This window comes from Mesoplodon mirus, assembly GCF_964341445.2.
Source record: "Mesoplodon mirus genome assembly, chromosome: X".
Classification (NCBI taxonomy): Eukaryota; Metazoa; Chordata; class Mammalia; order Artiodactyla; family Ziphiidae; genus Mesoplodon; species Mesoplodon mirus.
Window position 1 is genome coordinate 111302781 of NC_138981.1, and position 14769 is coordinate 111317549.

A 14769-nucleotide genomic window follows, 5' to 3' on the forward strand; every position below is an offset into this window, starting at 1 on the left:
AAGATGGGAGGGGTGGGAGGTGAGAGAAAAAAGAATCAAGGATGACTCAAAAGATTTCCACCTGACCCACTTTGGAGTTGCCATTTACTGCAGGGGGAGCAGGTTTGGGGGTTGGGGGAGAATCAGGCACTTGCCTGTGGCCATATTCGTTTTGAGAAGCCTATTAGACGTCCAAATGGGAAGGGCGTGTAGGCAGTTGGGTACATGGATCTGGAGCTCAGGAGAGGAACCTATACCTTTCCCGTGCACATTTTTTATGCTTTTATGATGCACTGTGTGTATAAACAACTTCTAGGATTGCTTTATGAGTGTTTAAACTTTATATAAATGACAACATGTACCTATTTGAGATTTACCATGTAGAAACATACAATTCTTTCAATTTAACTCTGTAATATTTCATTGTACAATTATGCCCCAATTTATGGACCCATTCCCCTATTCATGGACTTAGGTTGTTTGAATTTCTAGATATTTTTTCTGACTCCATGGAGTATGATGCAATGCTTTCTAGTGCTGGGCACACAGATATTAAATGATTGACTATTTCTTTTTTTTTTTTTAAGAAGATGTTGGGGGTAGGAGTTTATTTATTTATTTATTTATTTTTTTGCTGTGTTAGGTCTTTGTTTCTGTGCGAGGGCTTTCTCTAGTTGTGGCAAGTGGGGGCCACTCTTCATCGCGGTGCACGGGCCTCTCACTGTCGCAGCCTCTCTTGTTGCGGAGCACAGGCTCCAGACGCACAGGCTCAGTAGTTGTGGCTCACGGGCCTAGTTGCTCCGCGGCATGTGGGATCCTCCCAGACCAGGGCTCGAACCCGTGTCCCCTGCAGTAGCAGGCAGATTCTCAACCACTTCGCCACCAGGGAAGCCCATAAATGATTGACTATTTCTGTTTACCTCCATCTGTGTGTCCGGGATCATTCATTCCCAGGCATTAGGAAATAAACCATATCTGTTGATTTCACTGCACCCTGTTCCCTAAGCTGGGTCCAGGCACGTTTCTCCCTGATGATATTTGGTTAGCTGTGTTGTCCAAAGTGCTGGAAAGTAACAGCAATGATTTGAACTTTTCAAGTTGCCCCAAAACTTCACAGCTGCAGACAACAAGCATTTTTATCTCATGGTTTGTGTGGGTCAGGAATGGGGTACAACTTAGCTGGACCCTCCATCTCAGGGTCTCTCACAGGCTGCAGTCGAGGTGTTGGCCAGGTGCAAGCACCTAAAGGCTCAACTGGAGGAGGACCACTTCCAGCTCTCTTATGAGGCTGTTGGAGGGGCCTTCAGGCGCTCATTAGCTGTTAAATTGAGAGCCTCTGTTTCTTGCTGGCTGGCTGCCACCCTCAGTTCCTTGCCATGTGGAACTCTCCATAGGGCAGCTCACAACATGGCAGCTGGCTTCCACAGCGCCAGCAAGTGAGAGATGATGAGAGAGTGCAAGAAAGACAGGAGTCACAGTCTTATAATCTAACCTTGGACATGACAGTCCATCACCTTTGCCATATTCTATTTGCGAGAATTGAGTCACTAGGTCCAGGCCACATGCCAGGGGAAGGACTAGACAAGGGCGGGAATCTCAGGAGGCGGTGACCCTGGGGACTATCAGAGAGGCTGCCTACCATGGAAACCAGAGGACTTTGGTGCGAGCGGGGTCAGTGGGACCAAATGCCTGCAGAGACACCAAGTGGGGCGGGGGGTGGGGTGGGCGGAGCCAGAGAGCTGGAGTTGGAGGACGGGCTCTGGGCTGAGCAAATGAAGGCATCTGGCAGAGAGCATTTATCTCAGATTTGGCAGTGAGAGTGAAGTGCATGTCAGTGGAAGGACAGGGAAGTTCCTAGCACATTTGAAGGCCAAGGTGAAGGAGCCAGTGGAAAGGTGAATGTTGCACAGGGTGGAGGGGAAGGGAACAGTGTAGAGCCAGACCCCTAGGACAGGAGGAAGGGCACCTTGTCACCGACCACAGAGCATTTACATGGCGCACTGTAGGCTACAGGTGCTTTTACATGTATGTTCTTATTTGATCCTCAGAGCAACCCAGTGAGGTTGGCAGAGCAAGTTATAGCATCACCCCCATTTTACCCATGAGGAAACAGGTGCAGAGAGGGGATGTCTGAGCCAGGGCTAGAATTCAGGTATACCATCTCCGAGTGTTTCAAGTCCGGTGCTGGTTCCTCACTGGGTTCCAACACTCTCAGCCTGCTGTTCCACTGCTCAAGGACCAGCCTTAGCTCCCTTGTGCCTGTGAAGTTGAGGAGCTCTCCTCACCCCAAGGGGACTGAATAAAGGACTACAGTTTCAGTTAAGGCAGGATGGGCTACAGATGGAAAGGAATAAGAATTCCTTGACTGTCAAGGGGGCTGAAACTCAAATTGGGCACCTTTGGGGTGTGAGTGTGGATTGGGGAAGACCCTGCAGAGTGGCCTTGTGAGATCTATGCCTCTGATTAGGCCCAGTGAGGCAGTGTGTGAAGGAGGGCTGCTGAGTCAACGTGGGCCAAGCAAGGACCCCCAGGCTGACTCTCCCTGCGGAGGGCTTGTCCCCATGAGTTCCTCCCTCAGCCACTCAATGCAGCTGGCTCTCCAGACTTTGGCTACATTTGGAAACTCACTGGGGAGATGGTGGCCTCCCTCTGGGAATTTCGGCCTCCTGCCCCACCCCCTTCCCCACCATGGCCTTAGCCCTTCCCCAGGAGACCTGGAGCACCTTGGGACAAGGGGCTGTGTCTCTCGCAGCAGGCAGGGAACCCAAGTCTTGCCCTTGGTGAGCCCCAGGACACACACAACTCACCCTGGCTCTGGGACAAGAGGCCAATGACACCCCGCCATCTGGAACCACCTGAGCTACAAGGGTCCTCAGAGATCTTCCAGAGCCTCATCTTTTAGATAAGGACATTGAGGTACAGGAGAGGGAGGGGTTTAGTCCCAGACCGCTGAGTGGCTGAGGGGGAGGGCCATAGTCCGAGGGAGGCGCGATGCTAAGGGAGAAGAGACTTGCGGGCAGCTAAGGTGGGAGTTCTAAGCAGAGTGTGAAGGAACTCATATAAGCAATGCTTGAGAAGCCCTCGGAGTGGCATGCAGTAGGTGCTTCACAAATGCATGGTAAACAAATGAGTGATTCTTGCTGCAGGGGTAGGGGAAGAACCAGGCCATAGGGGTATAAAACTCAGCCCTGCTCTGAGTCTTGCTAGGCTCACATCAGAGGGACTGGAATAGCCTGGCTGGGCTTTCTTCCCATGGGACACAACTCTGACTAGAAACTGGGGTGGGGACGATAGGAGGGGGGTTTACAGGGGGGGATGCCCACCCTTAACTGGGGTGGAGAGCTCCCTCCTTGCTTTCCCTTTAATTTTTATTGAGCACTCGCTTGGTGCCGAGCAGTATTAGAAACACACACACACACACACACACACACACACACACAATCAACCTCCATGTTACAGATCAGGAAACTGGCCGTGAGAGGTTCAGGACCTCGCCCAGAGTCTCACAGCTGATAGTGACCATCTGGCTTCAATCCTGCACCCCTAAGGGCTAGACTACCCAGCCTTCTGGCTGTAGGTACAGCAGCGCCCTAAGGAGACGGTGCCAGGGTGGGAAAGTGTGAAAAGGAGAGGAAGCAGGATGTACAGGGCTGTTTGTCATTATCTTCATTTCTTTAACACTTATGAAGCACCTAATATGTGACTGTGCATGAGTCAGGGGCTACTGCCATGGGCCAGAGAGGCCTGTCCCTTCAGTCACAGAGCTCCCAGCCTAGAGAGGGAGAGTAGCTAGTCAGGAGTGACACCACTGTGGGACAGAGGCCAGCAGAGCAGCATTAAGGGGGCCATGGGGACACCAAAGAGCGACCAAACCTAGATCTAGTCCAAGCCCCTGTCTAGCGTGCCAGGGAAGGTCTCCCCGAGAACTTGACTCTTTCAGCTGAGACCTTGTTTGATCCTTGCCACAGCCCAGTTTACAGAGAGGGAAACTGAGGCCCAGAGAGGTCAGCTGACTCGCCTGGGAACACACAGTCAGTGAGTCAGAGAGCTGGGACCCAGAGTCAGGGCTCAGACCCCCAGGCTCCCACTACAGCAAGAGCAAATGCAGACAAGCTCCAGCGAAGGAGGGAAGTCGTGCCATGGAGGAGAGGTGTGAGGCAGGCGGAGTCAGAGGGAAAGGGATCCTCCAGGAGACGGAGTCCAAATGAGAGAAAGGATGGCCAAGGGGACGAGTGTCCCCTGAGAGAGCGCAGTGCCCCTTGAGCCCCAGTGAAGCCCTGGAAAACCTCTGGCTGCAGCCAGTACACTCAGGCAGTTCCTGGGGGCAGACAAAGGGGGGCCACACCCACCTGGCCACCAGCTGGGGAGGTAACTCCATCTGCTTGCTGCCCAGGCCTTCCACGTGATGGACACGGTGCTCATGACACCTCCCCCTGAGTTTCCATAGCAACTAGGAATCACCACCACCCCCATCCCAACTCACAAGATGTTCTGCCTGTTGTGGCCAGCAGCTGTGTCGGGTTGTGGAGAATAACACAGTCTGGCCTTTGAGACTGGTTTTGCTGTCCAGTCATCCCTGATGCAGCAGAGTTAGATGTGGTTTTAGTTGGGGGGGCAGGTGATAAGGGGTCTCTAATGCTCTGAATGCATCCGCCTGCCTCAGCTCAATGTCACCAGAGATAGACCGTGGTCAGCATTCATCCCAGAATCCCCTGCTGGAGCTAGTAAGGCAGCGTCCCTGCTGAAGAGAGGCTCCAAGTTTAATAGACCCAATCTTCAGTTAACCCCAAAGCTTCCGTTTTCTCATCTGCTAAATGAAGAGAATTGTGCCTGTCTAAATAGTTTGTTATAAAGAAATAAGATGACATCTAGCACAGAAGGGCTTCCCTGGTGGCGCAGTGGTTGAGAGTCCGCCTGCCAATGCAGGGAACATGGGTTCGTACCCCAGTCCGGGAAGATCCCACATGCCGCGGAGTGGCTGGGCCCGTGAGCCATGGCCACTGGGCCTGCACGTGTGGAGCCTGTGCTCCGCAATGGGAGAGGCCACAACAGTGAGAGGCCCACGTACCGCAAAAAAAAAAAAGATGACATCTAGCACAGAAAACATGTTCTAGCAAAATGCCTAGCACAAAGTCGGTGCTCAGAAATGTCAAATTTGGAGGGTCCGTTCTAAGCATTTTTGCCTGTCCCTACAGATCCTTATTATAACCTCCATGAATAGGTAGAAAGACAGAAGCCCCAGCGGTCCTTGAGAATTCGAAGAGCCCAAGGTAGAGCTCACCAGAGGTTCATAACACCCTGGTTTATTGAGAGTGGACTTACCAGCAGGAGAGTCCTGGGTTTTAGCCCTGGCTAATGACTGGGGCCTGCCCTAAGGCCCTGTGTGTCCTTAGGCAAGTCACCTGCCCTCTCTGGTCCCCAGTTAGTCTTTCCATCTGGACTGGCCTAAGCCAGAGGTTTTTCAGATTATGTTCCACAGAAGCTTAGGTGCCTCAGGAGACAATGTGGTAAGGAGAGGGGTAAGACTGAATAAGGGACACCCCCCCAATCCTGCTTTGATGGAATTCATATGTGCCACAGCTTTAAAAGTAGTGTGAAAACTATGGCCTCACGCTCCTGGATTTGCTGGGGGGGGGGGGATGGCACCTTGGCTGCTTCCTCAGCCCCAGAGGGTGGCAGCAGCCACACCAGCAGATGTCCCCAACCCCAAACTCCATTTTCTCCCATGCAAAACCAGCCCGAGCCCTCTTCCTGCCCTGGCCCTTCTCCCTGACAGTCCCAATGGCCCAAACACTGGTCGCTTCAGCCAGACGTCCCAAAGCAGTATGGTGAGGGGCCCTGGGGCAGAGAGGGGGCCTCTGAGGGGGAACAAGCCCTGACCAGCTTACTCTTCCCTTTGGGGGGAAACAGCAGGAGCCAAGCCCCAGGACACTGGGCCAGTGGCCTGCCTCCCAGGGTGTTCTTGCTGAGTGTGGTGGGTGGGGGCCTCATCTGCATTTGGGACAAAGCCTACCCGGTGCTTGAGTGTTGTTGCCATGGAGACTCAGAAAGGTGTTATTAGCATCTTTTCAACTCGGTGGCCCTGTGTGGTCCGGTCCCCTGCAATCTTAGCAGTATTGCACCATCACCCTGGCAACCCATTAGCCTAGTGTTGTTACCATGGAAACCCCAGCAAGGTCGATCAGCCGAGGAACTTCCCCGAGGAGATGTGCGCTGGGGGATCCGCCCATGGCAGGCCCACTCCTCAGGCCTCCCAGTTGACAGTGACCCACTCCATGGGCACTGAAGATAGTTTAGGACCTTTTCTGGGGCAAGCGCAGAGTCAGTGTGACAGGAAAGAATTTGGCCCTGCAGAGTGGCAGATCTATATGCTTTGTTACCATGGAAATGGTGCTTTTTAAGGATCTCAAAGCACAATGCAAAACTAACTCTTCCAGGAGATTGAGGCTGGCGGGAAAGGAGGCTGTGAGCCTCATTCACTTGTCCATTCATTCATTCATTCACCATTTATTGACTACCTATTAATACAATGAGTTCTGTGTAGGTCCTGGCCTCTAACTATAGGACCATCTGCTCACTCACTCACCCCATTTGAAAGAGGACTAATGAGATGGGGGTAACTATCCTACTTACTGCTTCAGTCTCCATTTGAGGAGAAGGTATTGGCATGCCAAAGGGAATGGAATCAGATAGTCTGTGTGTGTCCGGGGGTACAGGGAGAATATATGCTTTCTGTAGTCTCCTGTTTTTAACCTACACCCTGCTCGAGTCTTCAGAAAATCGGGATCTTTGTGTGGACTGGCTCACCAAATGCTTGGCCAGACATGCAAGAAGATTCTAGCAGCCACAGCTGTGTGAAGTCAGAATAGGCTACCTTGGGAAGTAATGAGCTCCCCATCGCTGGAGGTATGCAAGCAGAAGCAAAACAACTGCTCCGTGACGATTGTATATAGACTGTAGAGCACAATGATTAAGAGCACAGGTTCTGGAGACTGACTGCCAGGCTTCAAATCTTGGCCCAATTGACTAACTGTGTGACTTTGGGCAATTTTCTTAAGCTTATTGAACTTTGGTTTCCATGTCTATAAAATGGGAATGATAAGAGTTTCTACCTTGTGGGGTTGTTGGGATTAAATGAGTATAATATATGTAAAGCACTTAGAACAGTACCTAGTATATAATAAGTGTTCAATAAATAGTAGCTTATATTATCTACTGATGGCTCAACTAAGGTCCCTGACAACCCCAGGATTCCATATGACTGTTGGTTACAAATCTTCCTGAGCCCCTGGGGATAAAAAAAGGATTCTGCCAGGGGTGAGACTGCCTGGCTGGGGAGCTGGCTGAGGGAAGCACTCACCCCTTACATGCTTCAAGCAATGGTTTCTGACTCAAAGTGCTTTTGGAATCAGTGTCTCAGTTGAGCTTCAAGACGACTCAAGAGGTGCAATGATCCTCCACATGCTATAGATAAGGGAGGCGAAGCTCAGAGGGGGAGAGTGACACAGCTACCAAGTGGCAGAACTGGGATGGAACTTCCCCTCTATCACACTGCCTGGTGGTCCCCAGGGCCACCATATGGGGAGGATGGCAGTTGGAAGGGGCGAGTCATGGGGCGGGCAGAGGAGGAGCCCTGCCTGGCAGTAACCTGTGGAGAGCAGCTCCCCACTGTTTGCCTTTCTCCCAGGAGGAGCTGAGGCCGAAGCCCAGGGAGCAGAAGAGGGTGTTTCCTAGAAATGCCGCGGGTGTGGCTGGTGCGCACTACCCATGGGCAAAGGACAAGGCTAGGCCTGCTCGTGAGTACTTCCTGGAACCTCAGCTTGAATCCTCCGAGCTCCCATCCCTTTGATCTCACTCAGAAAGCTGGGTGTTTGGGCAAAGTCCAAGGGAGTCATTAGACTCTGATCTGACATTTCTGTTCTCAACCTAATGGCACAAGTATTTCACTGATGGCTGATGGCCTGACCAAGGGATTTTGCTTGCTGAGACTAGTAAGGTGGACTAGTGTTTTCATGCCATTTGGAGAGGCGATGAACAAGAGGATTGTTTTAAAAAAAAACTTTCTGTTAGGCTGGAGAACAAGAGTAATACCCTAGCTCATGGTCTCCTGAAGCTCCAGATTAAAATATATATATATATATATATATATATATATATTACCTGGAGTGTAGGAAATAGACAGGGGTGATTGAAAATCTTTAATAACCAGCATGGCATGCGCGCCAACTGATCAGACAGTTCACCCAGGAAGTCTGCACTAGCACACACAAGAAAAGAGCACCTGTGGAGCGGGCCTTGGCAAGCGTCGGGGTGCTCCTTTGGGCCTCTCCCGGGAGCACATGCAGAAATCAGGTTTGCTGTTGCCTCCAGAGGCTATAGGAGATTCCTCCAGTAGCTGCAGGGGTGTCGGGGAGTACCTGCTAGGAGGAAAAGTGGGAGAGCTGAAGGAAATGCTCTTTGGGACAGCCTGAGAGCCAGACAGCCTAGGAAAGTCTTGTAAGGATGCAAACAGGGCCTGGCCTGGACTCAGAGAGCTGGCTGCTGCCCTTTGCAGCCACAAGCTGGAGAATTTCACCCCGGCACATTGGGTGGCAATTTCTCTTCCTCCCCCCAGCCACTTACCACGCACAGCAGGTAGCATGCACACAGGCTGTAAACACAGTGCACACCGTGGAGCAAATGCACATACCTGCCCAGTCAGTGTTCACACACACAGCCCACATGTGCCCATGACCTGTAGACACCCTCTCAAGTCATGGGGCATCCACACTCACACCCACAACGTCATTCACAGACTCAGAGTCCTGAAGCACAAGCAACTAAAAGAGTCAGCTTTGACTAACTCCAATCGGTTGCCCCTCCACACACACCTTGGTCTCTGCCGTTCCTCACACCTTCTGGGGAACAGGACAGCTGAGGTGGCCCGTGAGAAGTCCCTGCCATTCCCAGGCTCAGCCAGCAGGGGGAAGCCTCTCACGCCACACTGAATTTCACCGGAAAACTAAGGGGCCTGGAGGAGACAGGGAGGCGGAGCCCAAGGAAAGTGGAACATCTAAGAAGTTGTACAGTGTCCAGCCAGCCTGTGAGCTGGCCCAGGCGCACCCAGCCACCCAGTCCCATGGGTGTGGGGCCTCAGCCCCTCCTGCCCAGCTGATGAAATCAATAGAGCTTTGGGCAAGTTACCAGGAGAGGATGTTTTAGTTACCATAGCAGGGCTGGGCTGTCTCTCTGCCTAGCAGAGAGCTCGGAAGGGAATCAGCCAGCACACAGGAGTTGAATGGAATCTCTCATTTTGCGAGTCATAGCCACTCTCAGGCCCCACTTCTTGTCTGTGAAATGGGTTTAAGAATAAATCATGGGGGGCTTCCCTGGTGGCTCAGTGGTTAAGAATCCGCCTGCCAATGCAGGGGACATGGGTTCGAGCCCTGGTCAGGGAAGATCCCACATGCCACAGAGCAGCTAAGCCAGTGCGCCACAACTACTGAGACTGCACTCTAGAGCCCGCGAGCCACAACTACTGAAGCCCACGTGCCTAGATCCCGTGCTCTACAACAAGAGAAGCCCCCGCAGTGAGAAGCCCGTGCACCGCAACGAAGACCCAACGCAACCAAAAATAAATAAATTAATTTTAAAAAAAAAAGAACATGGGCAGTTCCCTGGTGGTCCAGTGGTTAGAACTCGGTGCTTTCACTGCCGTGGCCCGGGTTCAATCCCTGGTAGGGGAACTGAGATCTGGCCAAAAAAAAAGGAGATATGTATATCTTCATTAAAAAAAAAAAAGAAGAAGAAATCACACATGCACACTACTCCCTCCTTGGCCTTTGGACCCAAGCCATGTGCTCCGTCTCCTAAGACTTCCCTTCTCCTGCTTTACCTCTATTCACCCTGACATCTCCCACCACACACTTCTCCTCAGGGAAGCTTCTCTGATTCTCCTCCCCATCTGGATCCTGCACTCTCCCCGAGATAAACTTCCTAGAGTCCTGTGCTTGTCCCCAGAGCCCTGACCACAGTCCTGGTCAGACCAGCCTTTGTGGCTTTTGAATAACATCGGATCTCCCTCACCAGGTTGTAAGCAATGTGGCACAGAGTGGGCGCTCAAAGGCATTTGTTGAATGTTGAGAAATGAATTTCTATGGCCCTTTGCAGATGACAAAGCACTTTCACATGCAAACCGGGCACCCTCTGAGGTCGACACTGTTCACACCTGCATCACTTCTTTACTGTACCAAACCTTTTCACTTCAGAAACTTCACTTCAGCTTCAACCAGCCTGTGAGGAAGCTAAGGATTATTATTTCCATTTTACAAACAATAAAACTGAAGCCCAGAAAGGTGAAGTGTGACCCAGGCTTAGTACTTGGAGGAGCCAGGATTTTTAAGCCTCCAGATCCCTGGCTGGAAGGTGCGATCATTAGATTCCCCCGTCAGTCATCACTCTGGGCATCGTCACCCCCATTGTGTTGAAGGCCATGCTCAGTCTGGCAAGAAGGTGTATGCTTGGCAAGGACATGGGCTTTGGTGGGAGAACAAGCCTGGGTTCCCATCTGGGCATCACCTGCCTGTGACCTTCAGAGCTGGAGGAGCATCCGGTAAGGCTTCATGGCGGAGGCGGCCTTAGCTGGCACTTGAAAGACTGGGGGAATTAGGGGAGGCAGAGAACCAGGGAAGGGAAGGCTGGGGAGACTAGAGGTGCACTGGGAAATGGGGTTTTGGTGACTTGGGCTGAGGCTTTCCCAGCCTCTGCTTCCTGAAAGATACATGATGCTCACTCCCTCACACTCCTGCTGGGACCAGGGCAGCAGCCAGGACCGGTATAGAGGGCACCAGGCAGCAAGGGCTGTCATACCCTCGCCACACACCCGTCCCTTGAGCCTCCCAGAGGCAAGGTGAGGATCGAGTCTTCTCTGCTGTCTCTCACATACTGTCCTACACAGAGTAGGTGTTTTTTTTTAGCTCATTGTCCAGGAGAGTGATTCTTTTGAATTGGTCTTTGTGCAGGCAGAACACCCTTTTCTTGTGCTTGGGTTCTGAAAATGTTAGCCTAGGTTGAGGGGAGGTGGAGCTACTTCTGAAACTTGCATTAAGGCATGGGATCTGAAACTTGACAGGCAATGTGGGAGCAGGGGTGGGGGTGGAGAGGGCTATAGAGCTGGGCTGGGGACTAGCCCAGAGTCACCTTGGGGTGGGGTAGGAGGAAACTGAGATTGAAACTCCTGGGAAAAGCAGCGTCTGAGATCTCTGAGGTGATGGAGGTGGAAGGGACCAAGAGGTGAGCCCTCCCTCCTGAGACACCTCCTCCCCCCATCCCTGTGTGCTCTCTCCCCTCCCACTTTACCTTCCTTTATCTTTTCACACCCCTCACACCTGAGGGCTTAGGAGTTCCCAAGGAGGTGAGAGGACTCTAGGCTGTGAGGAAATTTGGGGGTCTAGAGACAGGGGGATGAAACTATGCCAGGGTCACCGGCTCCTATCCCCACACTTGCTGGGGAGGGAGCCAGAGACACCCCTGCCTAGATGGGAAGAAGGCTTCTTTCCGGCCACGCCGGCCTCCCAGGTCCCACAGATACGAGCATTTTTGCTGCCCTGAGACTGAGGGTGCCTGAGTGAAGCCCTTGCCATAGCCGGGAGGGGACGGCAGCCCTTGAGTGACTGCTTGGCACTTCAGTACTGCCTTCACCTTGCTTTAAAGCAATGTCACCTTGGTCCCCTCATTCCATTACATTCCACAGAAGATGCTCAGACAAACTTAGCCTCTCTGCGCCTCAGTTTCCTCAGCTATAAAATGGGGTTGCGATGGGGACTAATTCAGCCAGGACAGGCGATGTGCTTGGAACAGTGCTTGGCACACAGGAAGCATTTGCTCCCTACCTGTCGTGTCGTGTCTGTCAGTATCATCTAGCTATGTCCCTTTAAGTGGGTCACTTTCCCTTTCTGAGCCCGACTTTCTTCTGTCAAAGGTCTGTAAAAATTAAGGGGCTCAGGAGACTGAATGGCCTCCCAGGAGCCTGCCAGCTCTGCCCTTCTAGGATTCTGTAAGTCTGAGGTAGGGAAAGCAGAGATTGTTGTCCTATGAAAATAGATGAGGGGGGACTGGAACCCCCAAAAGATGAACTGACCTGCCTAGGGTCACACAGCCAGTTACAGGCCAAGCTGGGTTTAGGATCCCGAGTGCTGAGCCAGTAGCTTCAGGCCACTGGGCTATGCAGCCTGCCAATTCTTTCACACCCAGGGAAGGTCAGAAAGCATTTGGTTTGCAAGATGGGGGAAGTATGAAATGGAGGTCCCAGCAGCCTCTGGGGCCAGGAGAAGCTTGGGCAGACCCACGTAACCCAGTGGTGGCTTTCCTCACTGGCCAAGGGTCCCGTTTCCCACCGTTTCTTCTGTTTCTTCTCCCAGAGCACTGATTCCCTCTGGAGAGTGGCCTGAAGCAGCCTCACTGTTTGCTGGAACCCCAGCAAAGCCCTGAGCACAAGCAGCTGCTTCCCACCCACCCACTCCTTCCAGGCGGCCAGGCAGGTGAGGAGGCTGAGATCCAGAAGGGGCCAAGGGGCCCTTCCACGGCCAGCCCTGGGCAGAAGCAGAGTCAGGACTGAACTCGGCTTTCTGGGCACCTGGCCTCAGGTGGAAAGGAACCTGAGGGCCAGGCAGGTCTCCTGGAGCAAGTGCCTGGCCCCAAAATCCAGGATCGGGTGCTGCCCAATCTAACGCTGCCACGGGGGAGAGTGCTGAGGGCCATCTGTCCCTGGGGAGGCCCTGTGGGTTGTCTAGGAGACTGGAAATTTCCAGTGCCCCAGGCACACTCGGATTGGGGAAGCAGACTCCTAGCGAGCTGAGGATGGAGCCGGCTTTGAGGCTTCGCTAGCCAGTTAGTGGCTCTGTGAATCTGAACAAGTGACTTGACCTCCCTGAGCCGGTCGTTCCATCTATAAACTGGGGACAATGATGACTGCCCTGTCCACCTTTCAGGGTTAGAGTGTGGCTTAGTGGGCATAATATTACCTCTCACTAGGGAGCACACACCATGGGCCAGGCACCGTGCCCAACACTAGACCTGCATCATCGCATTTGGTCCTGACCGCAGCGCTCAGAAGCAGACAGAGTATCCTGCCCGCTGCGGAAATGGGGCTCATGGAGACACCGGCTTTCAGGTCTCACAGAGAAGTAAACGGTGGTGCTGGGAGTTGAACCCTGATCTGACTCCAGACTTCCCCTTCCACGGAAAGCCCTCTGTTAGTATAATTATTGTCAGATAGCATGGCACAGAAGGCAGCTCATAAGCAGTTTATTAAATTCTCTTAATTCTAGACCTTGCTGCAGAAAGGAAGTCTTCTCCTCGGGCCGCAGGCAAGGGTTCAAGGGCTCAGCTGAAGGGCTTGCCAATGCTTCACATGAGACAGGGTTGCCATCTGTTTTTGTAAACACAGCCACAGTGGTTCATTTACATTTTGTCTAAGGCCACTTTTGCAAGACAATGGCTGACTTGAGTACTTAGGACAGAGACCTCACAGACTGCAAAGTCGATTTACAGAAAAAGCTTGCTGATCCCTGATTTGAAACATGCAAGGAAATGTCCTAGATGCAGCTCCGGCCTTTGACTGAAGTCCAAGGCAGCAAGCCGGGGGTGTCCCTCTCTGAGCACTGGTCAGTATGTAGGAAAACTGGTTTTTCAAAGGAACCCTGGAGACATCTTCCATTTGGGGGGGGGGGGGTTCCAGAAAAACGCTGGCTGAGTCAGTAGCCCCTTCTAGGACCAGAAAAGAAGATGGTAGATCTTCTCTGCCATTCCCTTTGGCAGTCAGCTGGTACAGGCCCACTCTGGTCAGAAATCTGGGGTTGAGAAATTTCAGCTGAATAACCTTCAGGCGTGAAAAATAGAATTCTATAAGCACCTCAGAATGGCTGCCTGGGTCAGCCAGGACTTGTGGGAGAATCTGAAATGTTAGGCATCTAAGTAGCTATGGCTCATTTTATACCACGCCTGGGGTCCTGAAAAGCCTTGTGTGTGGCCTGAGTCTGTTTGCCTCCCTTATCTCTTTCATTTCAGGGGCTGCCTAATTTCTAGGTGGATTTGAAGCACTGTTGTTTTTCAGGTTCAGCTGCCCACCCCACCCCCAACCCTTCCAGGTCTTGGTCCAGAAGTAATCAGTGAACAAAAAGTGAACTCCTTTTTCTTTTTTCCCTCTGTATTTTCAAAAACAGCCCCCTACTCTGATTATATTGTATTTATTTGGTCAAGATATCTCCAAATGGTGCCAACCCATATGTCCTGCCTTCTTTTGGTTTGATGTCTAATTATCTTTACAGAAAGCCACCAGCTTTCCTTCCCCTCATCCTCTGCCCCAAGGAGGTCAGACTTGCCTCCACCCACTTGCATACAGTGACTACATATGCCTGGAGGACACTGGTGGCAACTCCCCTTCCTTGTCCCCACGTCCACTGTGCACCATCCTCCTGCCAACTTAACCAAAGGCAACTGGGTCTTCTGGGGCCGGTGTAAGCTGGTGTCTCCGTGAGCCTTTCTCTGACCCCACCAGTCCACACCACGCCATCTATTTCCAGTGCACTTACTGGGATTTAAGTACATTTTGTACTTAAGTCTTCTCTCTAATTAGGGGACCTTCCATAGTACCATAGAAAGAGTTTACATTCTAGAACTCAAAGTACAGATTTTAGATTCACTTACCGGCTGTGAGCCTTTGGGCAAGTTGCTTCAACTCTCTTAGCCTGTTTTCTCATTTGTAAAACAGGGATCTGTGTCGCCCAGTTGTTAGGATAATAAAATGAGTTG